Genomic DNA, 24,027 nt, shown 5'->3' with positions numbered 1-24,027 from the left:
GAGATGTATGATGACACATTCAGGTACACAGGTAGGGAGTTGCAAGCTTACAAAAAAGAGCTCGTGCAACATAGACTAGTGTTAAATTATTTAACAGCTGTCACTGGAGGGTATTGCGTAACTTTGGCCACCCAATTTGGAGTAAAATGTTGCACTTACATTACTAATGATATCAGTGACCCCAAAGAGGTGATAGACCGAAAGATGGATGAAATTCTGCAGTTAAAATGGGAATTTCGAAAGAATCATAATTCTTCAGTGGCTGAAGTAGAGGAGAAGGTAGAGGAATGGGTTTCATGGTTGAACCCAGTGAAATGGTTCTCCGGTCTAGGAGAGTGGGTCCAGGAAATGATTTCGAGCATAGGTAAACTCCTGATCCTCATACTGGTTGTCATCATAGTAATAGGCATATGTGTCAGGTGTGTTCCTACTGTGTTGAAATGTGGAAAATGTAAAGATAAGTTGAATCAAAGGAATGAAATTATGATGGTGGTCAGTAGTAACAATATGAATACTGAGGTAAATGTAGGATTGCATTACAACCCTGAACTAGAAGGTACCATCGTATAATGTATAAGATTTAGACATGCATATAATGTGTTATTAAAATGTTATTTTAAAACATCTTAAATAATGGAAGTCCCTATTCCCCCTCAATACTTCCTTTATAGGATTGGTGTATCCCCACATCTTTCCCATGATCTCCCAAGATCCGCGGTGTGCATATAAGAGTAGTTTTATGTCCCCTCCTAGAGACACATTATCGATGGATTAAGAACCACCTTGTGCCACCCCATAAAATAACATTAAATAATTTGTCATAATGTAAGCCTAGATTAATTTTAAAAATCAGAGTATGATAGCATGTTGTTTGCTATCAAAGGGTGGACTGTCGAAGCCGGATAATTGGCTGAGACCGGATCGGTTTAAAATTAAATCTCTGTGACGCCATTTTGCGAATGGCAATAGACACCATTTTGCGACTGGCCGCCCAGTGATATTTTAGTGAATCTCGACCATTATAAGTACATATGGCGATGCTATTATATAGCATCGTGCAATTCCCACGCAATAGAAAGAAGTTAAAAGTCCTCACCACATAAATACAGACAGTCACTAAAACATATAAAATTATTATCCCTGCAAAACACGTGCACCATGGTGCACTCCACAAACACGTAGTCGCACAGCACTAACTAGCATCTTTTCTCAATTCCCCAATACTTACACACTGCACACTTATATAAAAGGTTCCCTAGCATTAAAGTGTAATATTCAAGGTTTATTCCGTAATTATTAATGTTGTGTAATAAAGGTTATTTGATATCTAAGGTTTAGTACATGGTAAGCAGACCGTGCTTGGTGTTGTACTGATCCACTGTGTCTCAACAGATTTCCGGTATCATCGGTGAGAAGATCGCAACATGCGTCTACAAACTATGGACTATAGAGAGTTAAAACATTAAATGTACTCTGTAATGTTATCAGCTTAGATTAGCATGCAGTGGGAAAAAGGACACAAAGGACTGTTGGAGGCTGTTTTGTGTCCATTCAAACTGACCTATGAACTATCCTGTAACAGAAGCACCTTTAGGAAGAACCAATGGAATCATGCCAAACTTGTCTATTGTATTGCCTATCCCTGTAAAGAGTATATATGTGGGCTCTCTGAACTCAGACCTCAGTCTTCTTGCTGTGCTGTTGACGGAGGTTTCTATGCTGATGGCGGTATCTGGGTCCAGAGCACGTGCGTATGTAACAACTTTACCTTGGGTCTGTATGAATTATTTGTGCTAATTGTCTTTAGATCACAGCGTGTAACCATCTGTTTTTATATTGAATAATAACTTTTTTTGCTTTGGAACCACATTCAAAGTCTGAAAGCATTTATTTCCTGTGCAACTCATTACGCTAAGTAGTGACAATTACTAGAAGGTATAGGCAGGATTTTAGAAGGTATAGACAGGATTGCATAGATGTTTTAATTAGGTATCCATACCCAACAGGACGGCTTCCCGAACGAAGGTAAGCAGGGAAGCTTAGTTGTTAGCCGCGGGTGGTGGGGGGGGTTAGGTTTAGGCCCCCCGGGGGATTTAGGATTAGACAACCCTCTGGAGGGTTAGGGTTTGGCTAGGGGAAGGGGGGGTTAGGCGCCACAGGAGGTATGTGAGGGTTAAGCGCCCCCAGGGGGGGATTTAGGGTTAGGCACCACCCTGGGAGTTTTAGGGTTAGGCACCCCTAAGGTAGGGTTGGGGGGGAGAAGGGTAGGGTTAGGGGACTTACCTCCTCCGTCAGGATTATAAATGTTCGGGCTTCCGGAGTCAGCGTTTTACCCAAACCCATCATAGCCACCAAAGTTATTGGGAATGATAAAACTTGTTGAGATTTTTTGCCAATAGTTATAAGGTTGTTTATATTTAAAATCTATGCACATACTATTTAGTTTTAAATGTGCAAATTTCTTTACTTTTAATATATGTAGGCCCATATTTCATTAAGCATATATTTCATTGTTTAATAAGGGCTAACATGTTTTATAGTGTTATAAAATATAAGGTTATGCAATATTTGCATATTGTTATTTAGATATTTATTTACATGCTGTTTTGCACTTTATAAAACGTTTGAAAACAAGAAAAAATGCAGCCGTCTTCTTACCCAGGTTGTACTTTTAATTAAAAAAAAAACAATTCACAAGAAATAAGAGTGGTGTTTATACTGATGCCTCAGAACAGTAATAATGGCTTTACAGTTTTCTAGGCCTGATTCATTATGAATTGCAACTGTAATTGCAATAGCGATTATGTACGCAGTCTCACTGCAATCATATGCTAACCCATTGTGATCACTATGCCATTGCAGCACTACATAAGGATGCCCACTTTACCTTACACACATCCGTAATATTTAGCAAGACTGCAAAACTATCAATACCATCGCAGCCTCATGCACACTTGCTCAAGGTCTGACCTTACTCAGAAATTGCTAACCCAGTCAAATGCTATAAGTACTCAAGCTACGTATAGCATTGCCGTGGATAATTTATGCATGCCCATGCAATGGCATTCAAACACACTGGAACGCCTGCATTTCACCGACCACCCCCCCTCATAACCCCCACTTCCTGTCAATCACTCTACGATGGGTATGCATAGTCGCAGTCCCCATCACAGTTGCTGGTTCGCAGACACATTCTGCGATGCATATGCACTGCTGAATCAGGCCCAATGTCTCTTTCCAACTGACACAGATCTTAAGAGATGCAAAGAGTTGTGGGTGAGCAAGTTGTCAGCTTAAGTGGTACATGGAATGACGTCTCCTGCCTCAGTTTCTCTTGCAAATGCTGCTGCCAGGAAAAAAAATGATCATTCCCAAGAGACCCACTGGTAATGATTATGAGTCAACTCAGTGCACCAGTGAAACATTATTACATCTGGTCAGGTATACAAGAATTGTCCACAATTATTGACACATCTACCGTGACTCAATCTGATACAGTAAGCATCAATAGAATGGTGAAGGATTACTAATAATGATAATGTACAAATTATCTTGTCACTGTGTACCGGACACTGGTAGTTACTTTACAGCATTTGTGTCCCGGACAGCGTCGGGCAACGGATGGGAAGTCCCCGCTGCTAGTATTCCTGCTCTCAGCTCCTTCCCGCCATCTCCTGATACAGCTGCAAAGTGCAGGTGACTGCGGCTCACCTAGCGGGGCGCACGCTGACCTGCAGGAAGATTTAAAGTGACAGGCGGTCCAAACGTGAACTCATGTTGGTCACGAGAATTGAACTCCTCCCTATAACAGTGAGTCTCTGGGCACTAGACAGGCACCAGAGTATAGGCTCCCAAACCATTCTCCAGGATTCCTACTTCTAGTGATCACCACTGCATGTTCCTGATCCTTGGCTTTGCTTGTGATTGATTTCGTCTTCTCCGGTTCTGACCTTGGCTTCATTCCTGACCCAATATTGTCTGGTACTGTCTTGTCTATTGGGTTCTGACCTGGCTTGTCAACTACGTTGCATGCATTCATCGTACTCTTTCCAATCCAGAGTACACCAGCACCTGTACTAGGGAACCAAGTCTGAGGGACGTGATCTGTGTGTCGGATGCTACAAAGTCCAAACCTCCTTGCAGGGGTCCCTGGTGAATACTGCTGGCATGTTAGAGATTTCTGTAACGATGGATTCCAGTGGGGATGAGCTAATAGTGATGATGATATTAACACTGATGATGGTGAGGATGAGGATGATAATGACATTTTCCAACTATGATGATGATTAACAACACTTTTAGCAGCCTCAAGCCCATTGGTAGATTGGTTTATGGGGGACCAAACAAACCAAGCATTTCAGCCACAAAAGTGTCAGTCCCTGTCGCTGAAGTGCTTTTTTTATGAAACTGTATATGTCCATTTTTAATATACAACAGAAGGTTGGGTGGGAGCAGGGGCGGATTGGTAAACTAAAGTGGCCCTGGAAAATTTTCAGAAAGTTAACTATGTCAGCTAATGGAATGAGCAACCTTTGGATTTCTGCGCCTGAGGCACACACCTTAAAAAATAGGCATGTCCATATGAGAAGGGACGTATCATGTGGAATACCATTGCAACGAGCCACTCCCCTTGTTTTCATCACACTTGGGGCATGCCCAGAACACCAGGAGCTGCTGGGCATGTCCCCATTCTCTCTCTCCAGTGAATAGACACCCTGCGCATGTGCACAGTATCTATTCAGTTGGTGAGAGGGGGCTTCCCAATCTCTCCCCCCCACTGCAAGGGGAGCTCTGTCTCACAAGACAAGGATGGTCTCATCTTGCGATATGAAGAGATCCTCCATGGGCCATGTCAGTACACTGCCTGTCATGCAAGTGTGTCACTACTTGCAGGGACAGGCCTAGACCAAGTATAGCCGGGGGGTGAAATGTCTAAAAAAAAAAAATCTATACTATTTTTTGTGTGCACTAAATAAAAATAAACCTTACCCATATTGTATTATGTATTTCTCTGCAACAGGGGAACATCTGACTAAATTGATCCTTCCTGGAAAGGCAGTGTAGGTATTCATTATTCATGCAGGAGATCACATGGTCCGGAAACAGCCGCCTAATTGCCTAGAAATAAAGCCAACATCATCATCATGCAATAGAGGTTCAACCAGATAATACATAGTAACAGAAGTTTTGGGGCAGAGCAAAATGTGAGTTTTTATGATCTAACAATTTTATAGCTGGTTGGGGGGGAGCTGGGGGGGAGGGAGGCAGTGATATATGAGAGGGACACTGCTAAGCTAGGTGAAGGGACAGTAAGATGGGGGTGCACTGGGCTGGAAGGGCAGTCAGATTTGGGGTTTGAAGGGGGAACACTGGGCTCAATGGGATGGGCACTGTTACTGGGCTGGCTGTGAGTTTTTAAGAGGTGGGGCAGTAAGAAGGGGGCTGGTTGTGGAGGGAATGGGGAGACACTGGGATTGGGGAGGGGGTCAGTGAGATGGAGGGGGTTTGAGGGACACTGGGCTGAAGAAGGGTTAAGACAAAGGGATGGGAGCACTTACCTGGGGTTGTTGATGTTCCATACCAAGCATGCCTGGCCCCCACACACTGGAACAGTGTCCATAGCCACCCACAGCAGCCTCCAGAGCAGCAGCACCTCAGCTCCAGCTGCTGCTGGGATCTGGGAGGCTGAAGTTGAGGTCCAGGAGCCAGATCAATAGTGGAGTGTAGTGGTGGTCAGGTGCGATGCGGTGAGGCGTGGCCTGGTAGGGTGGGACTACTGGGCTGTCAGTCTCAGGCAGCCATCTGAACAGGGGCTGCTGAACTGATTGGAGACAGGGCCTCCAGCTCAGTGAACATGAGCTGAGGCCGGCCCGCCTCCCAATCAGCGCTGGCCTGGACACAGTCTTAAAAAAAGAAAATACAGAAAAAAAATCGATTTTAGTGGCCATAGCATGGTCTGGCCCACCAGGGAAAGTCCCAGTGAAGTCTACGGGAGAGCCCAAGGTCAATTCTATTGTGCACTACTTTTCATTATGGGCATTGCCAAGATTGTGTGTGTTTAACAGGCAGCATATTTTACTGTACTTTATTTGGCCGTTAATGTTCTTTTCTTATCTTGCAAGGCCATCCATCATGAACTTCTCAACCAGGCATATAGGCCCCATTTCCTGCAGCTTCTCCACAGATACAAAGTAATATTATCAAATCATATAATTAATAATTATTGCCTTCAACTAAACTGTTTCTCTGCCTTGATTATCTTGTATTGTCCTGAGGCATGTGATTTGCTGTATGAATTCAGTTACCACTTTAAAAATCTCATTTGGATTTTGGAAGCTTGTTTTTTTAATAGTTTTTTTCCATGCCTCCTATTTGTTTTTACTATTAGTAATCAACCAATCAATCAATCAATCATTCAATCCTTTACCTAGCTTCCACTAGATACTCCACCTCCACTTGATTAATGAAAAAATTCTTAAGGGTCGTATAGTTTATTGAAATGCCATCCTGTCTGCCACTGCTGTCTAACTATAATTTATGGATGTGCTATATTCTTTAGCCAGCTAACTGCAGCCTTTGGACAATACTGGTGAACACAATATTGTGACCTGTGAGGTGGTCACAATTGACTGGAAATGAATGCTATTGATGTTAGTAATACTCTAGGAACAAAAACATTTGAGTTTGGTTTTTCCAAAACCAAAACTGACGTACAGTAAGATGATGGAGATTTAGAAACAAAAAAACACAGAGGTCCATGCACATCTCTACAGTCCCAATCAGTCTAGATATGTTTAGCTACATTTAAAGTTTATTTTTGTTTGATACTAAGCTTTCTCCAGAGCCTGGTTCTAGTTATAATAAATCAATTTATAAAATCCAAAAGATAGATAGATACCAATTTTGTAATGAACAATTTACTAATGACCAGGTGCATCTGAGGATGTCACACACAAAGCTCTAAAACCCCTATATTATCTACTGAATCATGTACATTTTAAAGTTGGATTTTAAGTACTCTATTTATAAAATCCTACAAAGTAGAGATGTGCGGGTTCAGCTTCCTGGAATATGAATACACCCGAACTTAAGGGTTCCAAATCGAACCATGCCGGGGCTCAAGTCTTCCCATCATGTTCGGATTTCAAAACGAAGCCCAGCATCTAAACTTTTGTGTTCTGGATGGCATATTAAAGTTTCTCCCTCGTGATTGGGCGCCATTTTTACACTGGAAACTGGAAGGAGATGGTGTGGGTGGGTAGAGGGGCACTTTGTAAAATAAATAATTTTTTTTAGGAGCACTGTTAAGGCAGGGACACTATGGCCCTCATTCAGAGCCACTCGCAAACAGCAGTATGCTCGTTCCGTTCCGATGTTGAATAACTGCGCATGCGTCGGTGTAACACTGCGCATGTGCGTACGGCAGATTGCGAGCTTTTTTGGTCTCGTTCGTCAAATAGCGTACAGGAAGTGACATGTCAAATGTGATTGACAGAACAGGGCGTTTTTGGGTGTTGACGGGGGTGGAGATGGAAAAACGCAGGCGTGGCGAGGCGTTTTTGGGGCGTACATACATTAGCAGATGCGAGCGTAAAATGTGTTCGGACCAACTCATACGTCACTGGATGATCCTCTTTCCCTTCAAAATGCTCGCACAGCTTAGGGTCTGGATTACTCGACCACATTGGCGATGGCCTTCTCCTCCGTCCCGGGACTCCACGATGTTGTTGCGATTAATCGCGGGAGGGCTGAAAAGCAAAAAGTGTTGGATTGAAAACCGGCTTGGTATGTGTTTTGAAATCAGTTTTTTGGGATAGCACAAAACCGTACGCAGGTGGAAATCAGAGCTGCTAATGTCAGGATGACACAATCAATTTGCGTACATTTGTGGGGGTTTATTTTGGTCTCAATTTGGTGGTTAGGGCCTATTGTAACAATAATGTCATCATGTTTTAATTTTCTCACCATTTTATTTTTGCCTCTTGAATTTGCCTCGTTATGTGAATTTTTAAACGTTCCTTAAAGAGCCCGATTTTTAAAGAAATTTTTTAATTTTTTTTTGGCAAGTTTTTGCCTTTTGGTCCAGGATTAAATGTAACCCATTTGTACAATAATTTCACAATCCAATGTCAGATTTTTGGTGTCAATTTATTGGTCAAACAAAAAATAAATTAATAAAAAATTTGGGGACATTTTTTTTTGGCAAAGATCTGTCCCAAAATCAAACAAATTGGCCCAACATAACTGTTGACATAAACATACAACAAAAAATTAAAAACATTTCACAAGAAAGGAGAGGGAAGTTTTGACCAGAAAGGAATATGAGCCAAGCACAGAAGGATTGTGGGAAAAGTCGCCATTGCTGTCACCGTTTTTTCACCCATTTGGATGGGGGAGGGAGGGTGCCAGACCGGGTCCGGGATGTCATCGGGCTGGCCTGTCCAGAGGCAGATGTTGTGGCCTCTGGACTAGGCACAGGGCTAGGCACATTTGGAGGATTGGCTGATGTTGTGCCAGAGGTGGAGGATCCTGATGTTCCGGCAGGAAGGGAGGTCGGCTCCCCCATGTGCTGGCGAACGAGCTGCTCCAGGGCATTGGCGATGCGGATGTTGGCCCTGGTATTTTCCGCCAGGGCCTGACCAATGGTCACGTTGGCCGCAGCATTTTGCTCCAGGGCCTCAGCCACCCGTAGCAGACTGGCGTCCATCCTCTGCAGAATCTCCGTATGGAAATCCGATTTGAAATTGAGTTCTGTGAGGAGGGACACTGCCTGCGAGGGTGATTGCCCTGGACTGGCTTCTGCAGGGTCCTCAGCCGGATGTACTGGTTCCTCCCCTGCTGAGCCAGCAGAAATTCTGCGGCCAAGGCTCCCCTCTGGAGCAGACTCATCCGCCTGTGTCTCTGTTAGGAAAAAAGAGAAAAGACTCACATTATAATCTACATATTGGCACAATAACATTTCAGAGTTGGTGACATCAAAAGATTTACCTGGGACAACATGAGGAGCCGCAAAGTCTGGCATGTCCGTATCCATGTTGGACACGCCAAACACCTCCACAAGCTGCACACACCCCTTTGCCAGCTCTTCTAAATCCGTCAACTCCAATGACACAGGGGTGGGACCCCCACCTGTCCCCCTTGCATGCCTAGCCCTGTCCGCGAGTTTTTGCTTTAGGCGATATTTGAAGTCGCCCCATCTGTGGGAAAAAATGGAAGCCATTATCCTTTTGTTTAAAATGGTGTTTGTTTTTAGGGGGGGCAAGTGTTTACTTACCGCCGTTTGACATCCCGGGCTAGACGGACATAATCACCCACCCTATTGACAGCAACGGCTACCTCTTCCCACATTCTCCCCTTCTGGCTTAGACTCATATTCCTGTCTGCCTGTGGCAGGATGTCCACACACTTCTGTATCAAAACCTCCATCTCCTTTCTTGTGAAATGTGGCTGCCTTTTTTTTTTGGCAGCTTTGGCCGGAATACTGGGCCCAGCAGCCTCTTCCATGTCATCCTCCTCACCTATTTGTGTAAATATTCAGATTTCACAAATTCACAACTTGCCCAATCTTATGTTTCAAATTAATCATTGATACAAAATGCATGAAAGACTTACCGCCTGACTCTTGGGCATTGTTTCCCTGGTCGGTCGCCATGTCTGAGGTCCAAACAAGAAATACACCAGAATTTTAATGTGTTTCCGTGACGTATTTATACATGCGTCCTTATTTTGCGGCCGCATCATTGATTGTGCGTTCCTATGATCCCTCTTTAATTTGTGCGGGAAACGAAACACTATTTATGGCTTGGTGTGTCTCGAGTCGAGTTGGCGTTTTTGGATTGTTGGAGGTTACCTTGGCTGGAGTTTCTTGTTTGCGGATAAAGGAGTTGGCGTTTGGAGTTTATTTTGTTTGCTAGATTTGCGTTTTTATTTTCCGTTCTCTTTTTTGGTTTTTATTTTTTTGGCCTCGTTTCTTGATTTGGTAAGTTTTGTGAAGTCTAACTTTTGATCAATTGTTGTCTCATTGTGTTTCTTCTTGTTTTTAATTTTTGGATCCATAATTTCATATATTTTAGCTTTTTATTAATTTCGGACCCAAAGACCTTTTGATTTGGACTCTTATATATTTGCTCTTGGTAAGTCCATTTTTTATCTTGTATTTGTGAACTAATTAGCGCATTTTTCTCAGTTTGTATAGTGACTTGTATTTGCGAACTAATTCGCGCATTTTTACTACTTACTATTGTGACTTGTATTTGCGAACTAATTAGCACATTTTTACTACTTACTATTGTGACTTGTATTTGCGAACTAATTAGCACATTTTTACTACTTACTATTGTGACTTGTATTTGCGAACTAATTAGCACATTTTTACTACTTACTATTGTGACTTGTATTTGCGAACTAATTAGCGCATTTTTAAATGCTTATTAATCCTGTAAAATTTTTTGTCGTTGCCCTTTCGCTTTTTTGGCAAACATTTCAACCCATTTTGATGTACTGTGTGCAATGTCGTTTTGCTCTTTTGCCAAATGTGTGTTTCGCATATTTTAAGTTTTGTCTAGCACAAAATTTAGAAACAAAAATGCACAGAGTGAAATTTGTCAAATTATTTTTGTGATTAATTTCAGTTTGGACGTATCATGACAATACCCCGGCATGTAAGCAGCAATGGATGGTATCATCAAGCTAAGTTGTTTTTAATTTTCTTTTGGGGTGGGTCCAAAGCCTTACATTCCAATCTTGCCATTTCAGGTTGATCTTGGGCGGATTGTTCTGGCCATGCTCCCGGAAGCCGACCAACCTCAATCTCGTCCCAGGCGTAGGCATCGTAGGCGTGCAAGGCCCCAGATATTTCGAACACGTGTCACCCTTTTTGGAATGCCCGATGATGAGGTTTTAAGACGCTACCGTCTTCCTCCCAAAATCATCATAGACACTCTCTCATTAATAAAGAGTGATCTTGAGCGGCAAATTGACAGTCCTACAGCAATACCACCACTTATGCAATTTATGGCGGTGTTACATTTCTGTGCCTCAGGATCGTTTCAAACAACGGTGGGAATAGTGGCGGGCATCTCCCAATCCTCCTTTTCCCGGATCCTGAGGGCAGTGATGGAGGCACTTTTCAAGCACCTCCATCATTTTATTCAAATGCCTTTGGATATGGGTGCCCTTAGTGTGGCCAAGGCCAATTTTTACCAAATAGCTGGCTTCCCACACATCATAGGGGTTGTGGATGGTACTCACATACCACTTCAGCCTCCAGCACGGCTGGAGGCCATATTTCGAAACAGGAAACACTATCACTCCCTGAATGTAATGGTGGTATGTGATGCCTCCCTACAGATCCTGTCCCTGAATGCAAAATTACCAGGAAGTGCACATGACTCCTTCGTCATCCGGCAATCAGGGATATGGCACAAATTAACCAACCTACAAGCTGGTGATGCGTGGCTTCTGGGTAAGTGGAGACCTTTAGTACATAACAATGTTAAGCTTGATACACAGTGATCCTGATGTTGTCTATTCTTTTTCACAGGAGACAGTGGATACCCTTGCATGCCCTGGCTGCTCACTCCTTATTTGGCTCCCACACCAGGTCCACAAAGTGAGTTTAATACCGCACTTACAGCCACCAGGCAAGTGGTGGAGCGCTGTATCGGCCTTTTAAAAGGCCGATTCAGATGCCTCCACCGCTCTGGTGGCGAGCTCATGTATTTGCCGGATATGGTTTCGAAAATTGTGGTCCTGTGTGGGATCTTTCACAACATCGCCATAAGGAGTGGTGTTCCAATGCAGCCAGAGGATGCCTTACCTGAGGATGGCCCCCCCGAGGTTGGTCGGAGGTCAGTATGTGGGGGGGCCATACGCGATGATGTGGCCCGATATTTTAGGTAATTATTGATCAAACAACAGTGTGTATACCCAATGTGTTACGGTTTTTTAACGTTCATCTTTTTTGATATTAATTCTTGCACCATCTTCTGTTTGTTTGCATAATCTTTGGCACTCCCACGATGACTACTTCCTGCTACCCTTCAAAAACCTTTCTGTTGAAACTTCGGGAATATATTCTGACACCAATATTGCAACGCCATATTTTTGAAATCATGTGGGCATGGACCTTCGTCAACCAGTTCTTGATTTGTTGTGTGTTTGTTTAGTGTTTTTGGTATGTGGTGTTTTTCTGATTATCACTGTGTGTTTTGTTTGTGAGTGACCACTTTGTATTTTGATTTCTGTTGTGAATAAATATTTGGAGAGTGTAATTTGTTTCCTTTTTTGGCACGTTAGAAGCAAGTGTAAACAAACTCCCAAACGTTAATTTTACCTAAGGGGTAACCCAGTAATGAAGCAAGTGGAGCTAAAATGTAATATGTTTTCGGGGTACTAACCAACACAACAAGGAATCGTGTACAATCAGTTGCCTTCGTAAGATTGTCCGAAGCAGTTTGGCCACCAAATAGGAACCTGAAAAATGGTGTAAACTATCATGTTGACCACCACAAAAAAGGAAAATGACATTGGTACTGGTAGGTGTTTCTTGTGCCTGTTTGCATTCAAAATACAACACACAATCTGTAGTGAGATTCTGTGGCAAACCTTGCTTGAAGAGTCTACTTATGTCAGTGTAAAGAATCTTGGATTTACTCCAAACGCATGAGACAGAGCTTGATTTAAAACTGATATATTAAGAAACAATTTGTAAAAAAAAAAAAAAAAAAACTAATTCCTAAGGAGGACCAACAGATGGTCAAGGCCCTGCATAAGCCCGGTGACCTGCTCCCGCATACGGCCCACACAATTCACTATCTCTTCCCGACGCCTCTGTTCCTCTGTGGGTGACAAAAGTTTGGGGATTAATAAATCGATAATGAAGCAACATTGTAAAAAAACACAAAACAAGCAAACCAAAACTTACAAGCTTGTGGGCCAAAAAAACATTACACGGATAAAACCCAGCACCCCAAAATGTCTAAGGGCAAAAATACAAGGGCCCTAAAAAAAGGCACACAGGTGTGATATGTGTATGGTGACATCAGCAGGAACAGGTAAAGACAACCCCCAAAAATACCCTAAGGCGACAAAAAGTCAAAAAAAATTGGGACGACACATGATTACATACAAACAGTTTGTGGTGTCCAAAATAAACTTTAAAAACATACCGTTCTCCAAAACGACAGAGCCAGAAGCCACTCCCTGGACCACCTCGGAGGTGGCTACATTCCCCAACCCGAGGGGCAAGGTGTTTTCGGGATCCTGGGAGGGGGTATTTGGAGGAGGGACGGATGGAGGAGAGGGGGAATTGGGCTGGAGGGGAAGTAGGCCTGAAATTTCGGCCACAGGGTCTGGGGAGGAGGGGGTAATAGAGGAATTGGGGGTTGGAGAGAGGGGCCGGGACCGGCGTCTTGTGTGGCGATGCCGCCGTAGTGTTTGCTGTGCCCCTAAAAAATGACAAAAATATTGTGGTTAGTTTCAACAGGAAACCAAAAAAAAAAAAACACAATAGGACAGACATGAAAACATGCACATGCAGATATGACTGCAATGACTCAATAGGACAGACATGAAAACATGCACATGCAGATATGACTACAATGACTCAATAGGACAGACATGAAAACATGCACATGCAGATATGACTACAATGACTCAATAGGACAGACATGAAAACATGCACATGCAGATATGACTACAATGACTCAATAGGACAGACATGAACACATGCACATGCAGATATGACTACAATGACTCAATAGGACAGACAAGAAAACATGCACATGCAGATATGACTACAATGACTCAATAGGCCAGACATGAAAACATGCACATGCAGATATGACTACAATGACTCAATAGGACAGACAAGAAAACATGCACATGCAGATATGACTGCAATGACTCAATAGGACAGCCATGAAAACATGCACATGCAGATATGACTACAATGACTCAATAGGACAGACATGAAAACATGCACATGCAGATATGACTACAATGACTCAATAGGACAGACATGAAAACATGCACATGCAGATATGACTACAATGACTCAATAGGACAGACATGAAAACATGCACATGCAGATATGACTACAATGACTCAATAGGACAGACATGAACACATGCACATGCAGATATGACTACAATGACTCAATAGGACAGACATGAAAACATGCACATGCAGATATGACTACAATGACTCAATAGGCCAGACATGAAAACATGCACATGCAGATATGACTACAATGACTCAATAGGACAGACAAGAAAACATGCACATGCAGATATGACTACAATGACTCAATAGGACAGACATGAAAACATGCACATGCAGATATGACTACAATGACTCAATAGGACAGACATGAAAACATGCACACGCAGTTAGGGCCCACAAGATAAACTTGAAAACCACAGTCCAGAACACTTACTTTCCGAAATCTGCATGCGAAAGCATGCCAGCAAGCGGGGCGTCCGCCGGTGCAGGTCCGACCACCTGCGCTCCAGCTGGCCAATATGTCGGCGTGAGCCGAAGGAGCGCAGGCGTCGACGTACCTCCGCATATGCGGAACGCTTGCGCCTATTGAAGATGGGTGGAGGCTGACTGGTGATCCTCCTGTCCATCACCTCCGTCAGCACCAGCAGTTCGCGCCTGGTGAATGCGGCGGATCTCATGATGGCAATGGTGTTTTTTTGACAAAATATTTTTAATAAAGCACCACAAAAAAATTTGATTGGCTAATGTATTTGGGAAATTAACAGGACAAATTCTATTGGTTAGTGTATGAGTCATGTGTTCGACAGGGCCACAAATCTCTTGAGAGTTATGATAGGCTTGATGCAGTGACATGCGTAAGCAAATTTAAATAAAGAAATGAACCACAGAAAAATTGTGGGGAGACAAACAAATAGAACAATTGTTTAATTGGGGCTAACATGTCTTTTGAACAATAAAAGCGAAGGTTTCAGCCGTACGTATTCTGCGAGCAAATACAAACACGGACAAGATTAAAGTTTATTGCATTGTGTTGAAAAAAAACAAACAATTAAGCTAATTGATACATTGATTGGCATGATACGATTGAGGGAGGTAGGCCGAAAAAACGAGCAGGTAATCGGAATCTGACAGTCCCACTTCCGGTTTGTACTTGTGCGTGCGTTCCCTTCAAGCCATTTCGGGGATGTACGCTCGCTATTTGGCACGCTCGTTAGTCAGAGGAGGGGTCGCCTGAGTTTGGGGCGGATTTTTAGCTGCGTACGAAAATACGAGCGCGTGCTTGAATTTAAATATTTTTTTACGTACGCCGAACGTGCGTACGCCCACTTGCGAGTGGGTCTGAATCAGGGCCTATGTACTGTGGGCTGACTGCAGTAATCTGTGAGGCAACAAAACTAAAGGAGTGGATTGCAGCACTGTGTTGCTTAAAAAGCCAACTGGGTCACTTTTTATAAAAGAAAAAAAAATATTATATAACACCATTATACTAGGAGTGCTGTTAGGCAGTTTGTTGTGTGTTGAGGCACTGTTACAAAAATGTAATAGAAAACTTGTGCGTTAAAAAATATAACATCATTATTAGGGTGCCACCCGGCTTATACTAGAGGCGCTGTGAGGCAGTTTTGTTATGTGTTCAGGACCTTCAATAACTGTTAAAAAAATTATTAGAAAACTTGTGTGTTAAATAATAAAAAGTCATTAGGGTGCCACCCTTATACTGGGAGTGCTATGAGTTGACAAGTCGGTAGATGAGCAAGAGCAGCAACCCAGTACTAGTACTGCGGCTGCTGCCAGCAGTTATGGTAGTACTTTAATATCTACAAAAGGTGGTCCTGTGGAAATAAAGACATAAAGAAAGGGCACATGAAATCTAAACAATACTCCACAATATTAACGAAAACATCACCTCTAATAAGAGACGGAAAAATTACTGCTGAAAAACATGAAATTACCAATATTCCATACACCACATACAGTAGCAAGGAAAGGCTCAGGCCATGGCCTTCCTTTTTGAGTTGTGGTCCTGTAACTTATGTTTAATGCACTAGAATGCCTTGTGCTGAAGCCAGGGCCAAACACAGTCAAGCATCTTCTGAAACCTCGCATGCCTTCTCACTCTAATTTACGAATTTAGTTTTTTTCTCATCTCAAATTGCATCGAATTGCATCGCCGAATCTCGGGTGATTTTCCCGTTTTTCATCTTGCAAATTTAGTAAGAAGTGAGTTTAGCTGAAAGTGAGTTTGCCGATGTTGAAGCAGATCGAGATATCTTCCCCGAGTTGCAAGTGAAGATTAGATTATTCACCCAAGATTGCAGTGCTTTCTCTCTGCAAATCTCTTCTAAGATAGCAGTCTGCACATATCAGGGCTGGCTGCTTGTGTGTTAAGACCTGTAAAAAAATGGGTAAAATGCTTTAAAAAAATGACATAGGGTCCCCCCAAAAGCTTAACCAGCCCTGGACTTGCCAGCCAGTCCTGGCTCTTAAAATTATGGTGAACAAAACGAGTAGGGTTCCACAGTAATTTAAGAACCAGCACCAGGCAGCAGGGCCAGATCTGGTTTTAAATAAAGGGGTAAAAAAATTGTGTGAGGTCCCCCCTATATTTAAAACCAGCTCCGGACCCTTTCTAGTGGGGGACTGATGCCACAGCCAGGTTAGCCCTTTCATCGGGTCCCCCCAGCCGCAGCATCAGCCCTGACTGCTAGTCAGTCCAGGCCAGGGATCCCTGGGAAGTTGGGAACCCCCCTAAAAAAGGCGTCTCCCTCTCCAGGGCACCCCTGGCCTAGGCTGATAGCCTGTGTCTATCCCCACCACCCCTGGGTGGTGGGTGGCAGGTTGATATGTAGTGTGTAATAATAAAGAAGTTTTCACATTGTCTTTACAGTAGAACTGCAGGTCCCAGCAAGCCTCCCCCGCATGCTTGTACTTGGTGAATAAGAAGTATCAGCATGCAGTGCATTAAGGGCCCACTGATACGTGTAGTTCACTGATAAATAAATGTGTAAAAAAACACAAGACACACACCATGAAAATAAAGTTTTATTACATACATACACACACACATACCTGCTCCCAGATGTTCACGTCCCCTTGTCACAGTAAAGTATCCTATGGAAGTACCTGAAAAAAAGATCCAATACCCACATAATACCGGGCTGCGAGCCAATCAGCAGTGGCTTCACCTTAGCTTCTGCTTATTGGCTAGGACTCACATGGGTCCCAGCCAATGAGCGGCTCCTCAATTGAAGCCAATGGTGGGAACTGCAAAGTAAACTTTAGTTACCCTGCGGCTCTCCATTGACTTCAATGGAGGAGCCGCTCATTGGCTGGGTCCACGTGGGTCCCAGCCAATGAGCGACCACTAATGTGAAGCTGCCACTGATTGGCTCACGGCCCGGAACTAATGACAGCTCATTCCAATGAGCTGTCATTCACATTCTGTAACAACATGCTGAACGTTCTGAACAACATGCCATTGTGATAATCGCGACCATCGGGCTTGCGACAAGACCCTGGGGTAGGGTCTAGCTCCCGCAAGCCCGAGTGGACTTCCTGCTCTAATAGAGCAGGAAGTCCACTACTGACATCACTAGTGAACCCCTCTTACAAACGCCAGGCATTCCTATCTTCTAATAGAGCAGGAAGTCCACTACTGACATCACTAGTGATGTCAGTAACCCCTCCTACAAACGCCAGGCATTCCTAAAGGAATGCCTGCATTTGTCAGGCCACCCCCCGACCTTTCCACAAAATGGGGCGAGCTGTCAATCAACATCTACAGCGGCCCCGTCTTGTTGCGAGCCCCGTAGCTACTGAACTTCAGTCGCTCAGCGGGGCTCGCGCATGCCGGATGCGACAAGTGCGCAGTGGGCAACCATGGAGCCGCTTGCGAGTGGCTCTGAATTGGGCCCTTTGTGCACAAGGGCTAATGCTGTTGCTGGGGGTAAATCTTCATCTCAGTAGGGGACCAAAAAGACTAGTTTCAAACAACAATTGACTGTGAAACAATCCTTTGTAAGAGGAAGTAATTATAAAAGCAGCCATCCACTTGCACAGGGAGTCACAGACGCCATGATGGCTATGCTAGCCATCAATGCATGAGGTTTTAGATCATTAACTGAGGTCCTATGTCCCTGCCAGGGGCGGATTGGGCCGATGGGATGCCGGGCCAGTTCCTGCTGGCAGCCACTCAACCCTTCCTTCACTGAATGACTGTCCTGCCTCCCCCTGACCTCCGCAGCCCTGTCCCCACAATCGCTTATCCGCCGGCAGCTGCACAGTGCACACATTCAATAAAGTAAATTTAAAAAAAAAAAAAAATGGCCGACGGGGGAGCTGCTCAGCTGCAGCAGCTCCTCCCAGAAGCCTTTGCGGAGCCTGGGGCCGTCAATCACTACTGACGGCTACGCCTCCAGCCCTTCCTGCAGCCCTGCTCTTCACTGCATGGTGTGATTGATGTCTGTGAGTAGGCTGGAGGAGGGCTGTGGAAGAGCTGGAGACGGAGCCATCAATAGTGATTGATGGCCCCAGGCTCAGGCTGCCAGCAAAGTGCCAGACTCAGGCTGCCAGGCAGTATCCAACGGCGAGTTGCCAAACACGAGGAAGGTGGAGGGAGGTGGTGGTTGCCTGCCAAATTTCTCTGTGCTCAGTGTGCTGCATCACCAGGTAGGCACAAACATTATATACAACATGTTAAATAAAGTAAGTCCACTCTACTATGTATATATATATATATATATATATATATTTATATATATCGTATCATGTTTACCATATATGGTGTATATATATTATATAACACACACCTACACATATATATCATATATATAATATACAGTCAGGTGCATAAATATTGGGACATTGACAGAATTTTCATATTTTGGCCTCTATTCAACACTACAATGGCTTTGAAATGAAACAAACAAGATGTGCTTTAACTGCAGACTTTCAGATTCAATTTGAGGGTAATTACATCCAAATCAGGTGAACGGTGTAGGAATTACAAAGGTTTCTATATGTGCCTCCCACATTTTAAGGGGCCAAAAGTAATGGGACTATCAACTCAAAAGCTATTTCATGGACAGGTGTGGGCTATTCCCTCATTATTTCATTATCAATTAAGCAGGTAAAAGGTCTGGAGTTGATTATAGGTGTGACATTTGCATTTGGAATCAGTTGCTGTCGACTCTCAATATGAGATCCAAAGAGCTGTCACTATCAGTGAAGCAAGCCATCATTAGGCTGAAAAATCAAAACAAACCCATCAGAGAGATAACAAAAACATTAGGTGTGGCCAAATCAACTGTTTGGAACATTCTTAAAAAGAAAGGATGCACCGGAGTGCTCAGCAACACCAAAAGACCCGGAAGACCATGGAAAACAACTGTGGTGGATGACAGAAGAATTATTTCCCTGGTGAAGAAAAACCCCTTCACAACAGTTGGCCAAATCAAGAATACTCTCCAGGAGGTAGGTGTATATGTGTCAAAGTCAACAATCAAGAGAACACTTCAGAGTGAATATAGAGGGTTCACCACAAGATGTAAACCATTGGTGAGCCACAAAAACAGGAAGACCAGATTAGAGTTTGCCAAACAACATCTAAAAAAGCCATTACAGTTCTGGAACAACATCCTATGGACAGATGAGACAAAGATCAACTTGTACCAGAGTGATGGGAAGAGAAGAGAATGGAGAAGGAAAGGAACTGCTCATGATCCAAAACATACCACCTCATCAGTGAAGCATGGTGGTGGTAATGTCATGGCCTAGGCATGTATGGTTGCCAATGGAACTGGTTCCCTTATATTTATTGATGATGTGACTGCTGACAAAAGCAGCAGAATGAATTCTGAAGTGTTTCGGGCAATATTATATGCTCATATTCAGTCAAATGCTTCAGAACTCATTGGACGGCGCTTCACAGTGCAGATGGACAATGACCCGAAGCATATTGCAAAAGCAACCAATGAGTTTTTTAAGGCTAAAAAGTGGAATGTTATGCAATGGCCAAGTCAATCCCCTGACCTGAATCAAATTGAGCATGCATTTCACTTGATGAAGACAAAACTGAAGGGAAAATGCCCCAAGAACAAGCAGGAACTGAAGACATTTGCAGTAGAGGCCTGGCAGAGCATCACCAGGGATGAAAACCAGCGTCTGGTGATGTCTATGCGTTCCAGACTTCAGGCTGTAATTGCCTGCAAAGTATTTGCAACAAAGTATTAAAAAGTGAAAGTTAGATTTAGGATTGTTTAGTTTGCCCCATTACTTTTGGCCCCTTAAAAAGTGGGAGGCAAATATAGAAACCGTTGTAATTCCTACACCGTCCACCTGATTTATATGTAATTACCCTCAAATTAAATCTGAAAGTCTGCAGTTAAAGCACATCTTGTTTGTTTCATTTCAAAACCATTGTGGTGGTGAATAGAGGCCAAAATATGAAAATCATGTCAATGTCCCAATATTTATGCACCTGACTGTATATGCTATATATTACATTTCATATATACTTGTATGTATAAATGTATATTTAATCATATTTATTTACTTTATATACATACATATACATATGTATATATATGTGTGTGCGTGTGTGAATATATAAATGTGTTTGTGTGTATATATATATATGTATATATACGGAATCGGTATGATAAGCCTGCAGCCGTGGGTAAGTATACTAACCTACCTCTTTAACCCCCTAACCCTTCCTTGGTGGTGCCTAACCCTAACCTCCCCCCCAGTGGTGCCTAACCCTAACCCCCCCTTCCCCTAGCCTAACCCTAACCCTCCCGGGGGGTGCCTAACCCTAACCTCCCCCCCGAGTGGTGCCTAAACCTAACCCCCCTTTCTAGGGGACTTTGCCGGTACTTACCTGTCTAGACCATTGGGATTGTGGAGCATCGAGTTGCCGGTGTCAGTATCCTGTTCTGTGATGAGATATTGACGCCCGGCATTCTGTCCGCCGGCAATGTGACTGCATACCATATATATGTGTGTATATGTGTGTGTATATATGTATATATATATATATATATATATATATAGATAGATATATATGTATCCAAGTAATAACGGACAGCACTCAGGGACTTGCAAAATGTCTTATGACACACTGAGGGGTCTATGTATTAATAATCGCGGTACTTAGTGATTATTAATGCTCCAACTCACCAGGAATATTTTCATTTGTAATGTAAATATCCTGGCTATGTGTTACTGGGAACTTGCAGGGACAGCGGTTGCAGTAACCGCTGACCCCACAACTACCCCATCATTTCGGAGAAGTCTTTCACTGAAGTGAAAGACTTTCCCGAAGAAAGCTGATGCTGCACATGCGCACAGCGTCAGCTTACGGGGCCGGACAGGGGCTGCGAGAGATACTGTAGAAAGATGTCTCTCCTGCCCCTGGATACCCCATAAACAAACAGTAGCTTACACCATCTGAAGATGGTGTAAACTACCGGTGCTAAACTCCGAAAAGCTTTGCTTTTTGGAGTTTAGTACATACTGTAGGGGTCCGATCATAGTCCCCATTGATACTAAAGGGGATTGCGATCTGAAGTGCTAATTAGCACTTTGCAGGAAATTTCTGTGAAATCTCCTGCATTGTGATATTAGTATATAAGATCAATACATAAAATTATGCATAAACTGCAGCTTCTACATAATTTTACGTAAAAAATGGCTTGACTGTGACAGCCCACTGGGTGGGTGTTTAGACTTCATCAGCAGCATCTAACACACAATGCCAGCTCATTCACAGGCAATCTACTTTCTGTATCAGGGTCAGCTCGAGGCATGTTCGTCCAGTGCGGTCGTACAGGGGCGCCACCACATAGAGGGCGCACCCCTCCCAGCCATTCCCGATTTCAGTGGGACAATACCATTTTTTGGGAACTGCCCCACTGTTCCACCTGCGGGACAAAGTGTCCAGCGGGCGGTCGAGAGGTCGGGCCCCTCCACTGCTGGCCCCGGAGAAGAGGAATGGATGCAGTGTGCATGCGTGCTGCATCCATTCAGTACCGGAAGAGAGCTGGGGGCAGCCGAGCTACTGACTTAGTGCTGGGCTCACCCCCAACTTGATGTTAACTGGAGGCGTGACATACGGACACGCCCCCAAATAACGTCATTTAGGAGTGTGTCCTATGGTAATTTTTCAGTTTCACGCGCGAGTAAGGGACATCAATTTCCAGTCCTGCACAGGGCCGGCCCTGCTCTATATCACCTTCTTCACTAAGAGACATACAGGTGTCAACCTGTTAGAAAAACTCAGAGATGTCATAGCAAAATGGCTTACCCCAGAATTTTCCATTTCTGATAATGCATTTAACATTGTGAGAGCATTACAAATGGGTGAATTTGAACACGTTACTTAGGACCTAACATCGAATGATCTGCGACCGATGCTGCGTCTTTGTACAAAGATGCTTGGATTGGTGGGTATCTCAATACATATCTCAGCGACTTTGACATATGCATATTTTCACACAGCAGCTGAGGTGGCAATATCATACAACTCTGAATCAGGCCCTCTGACTACCGACATCACTGATGATTTTTAACCAACGGAATGCTGTGCAAATGGCATTCTTGAGTGCATGCACCATACAGTAAAGTTGCAATCCAGTCGAAAGAGGAGTACTCAAGCTCCCTTCTAAGCACTATTTGCTGATATCTGCACTCCAAGTGCCGAGACCAGCTGGGAACTGATGATCAGTCACCCTATGACCCACTCCACTTTGCTCTGCATGAGGTGATGGGTATGTGCCACTAGGGGAGGATCTGTAGACATAGGGGGATCTATAGCCATGGGGGGATGGAGGGTTAATGACGGTGGGGGGGTTTGAATAGGGGCCTATGGGTACCATGGGGGCAATGCCACTGGTGGATCCATTACTATTTGGGTGTTAAAACCACTGATCGATCTATTGCCACTTGGGAATCTATTGCCACTGGGAGAATATTATGTTACAATGGTGACCTATAAACATTGGAGGGGGTGCTAAATCCACTTGGAGTATTTTTTCAACTGAAATATTTAAATATACTTAAAATTGTTATTTATACCAGTTTTAAATATGTACAATTTTTGTAGTTTAAAAAAACAATAATAATAATTGCAAGTTAAGTGGTTGATACATTTAAATTACTTTTCAATCGTCTCACACCAAACTCACTGACTACCAAAAGTACCAAAGATCTTGTTTCCTGCTTCAAGGTCAAGATTGAAAAAATCCAACTTGACATCATATTACTTACCCAATAACATACTTAATTGATTCCTTGAAACATCAGGCACCTTTATTTAATTTATTCCAACAAACGAAGAGTAAGAACCTACTCTCTTCTAATCTTCCTACTCTGCTGCCTCTGCTCTTGATCGTATGCCTTCAAAAATCAGTTTCCTGTGCTCATCACGACTTGTAAACTCTCTCTCTCTCTCTCTCTCTCTCTCTCTCTCTCTCTATAATGCTATCTGTTGATCAATATTCAAACATGCAGTAATTTCATCTATGCTGGAAAGAATAAATTCTAACCCAAATCCTACTTCACATTACTATCCCATCTTTCAACTCCTGTGCCCCGCCAAGCTTCTTCAGATCCTAGCCTACACCTGACTCACATGCTTTCTTTCCTCAAACAAACTATTGATCCTTTTTCAGTTAGGACTTTATTGCCAACACTCCAAAACGACTGCATTGACTATGGTGGTCAATGATTTGATCACTGCTAATTCTAAAGGCCATTACTCGCTTCTATTTCTCCTGGATCTCTCCGCTGTACAATCCCCAGGTCTTCAGAACACTGTACTGTCATGGTTCTCATTCTACTTATCAAAATACTATCTCCGTGCTTATTTCTCTAGATCCACCAAGCCCCTCCTTCCTTTACAAGTTGGAGTACCACAAGGCTCAGTCCTATGTCTTCTTCTCTTCTCTATACCTTTTCTCTTGGAAAACTAATAAACTCTTCTGTGTCTCACACTCATTACCTGCTCCCATTCCTGAATTCAGG

Source organism: Taudactylus pleione, unplaced genomic scaffold (assembly GCF_031769625.1).
Source record: "Taudactylus pleione unplaced genomic scaffold, aTauple2 ptg000642l, whole genome shotgun sequence".
NCBI lineage: Eukaryota > Metazoa > Chordata > Amphibia > Anura > Myobatrachidae > Taudactylus > Taudactylus pleione.
Note: the sequence above shows the minus strand (reverse complement) of the source record.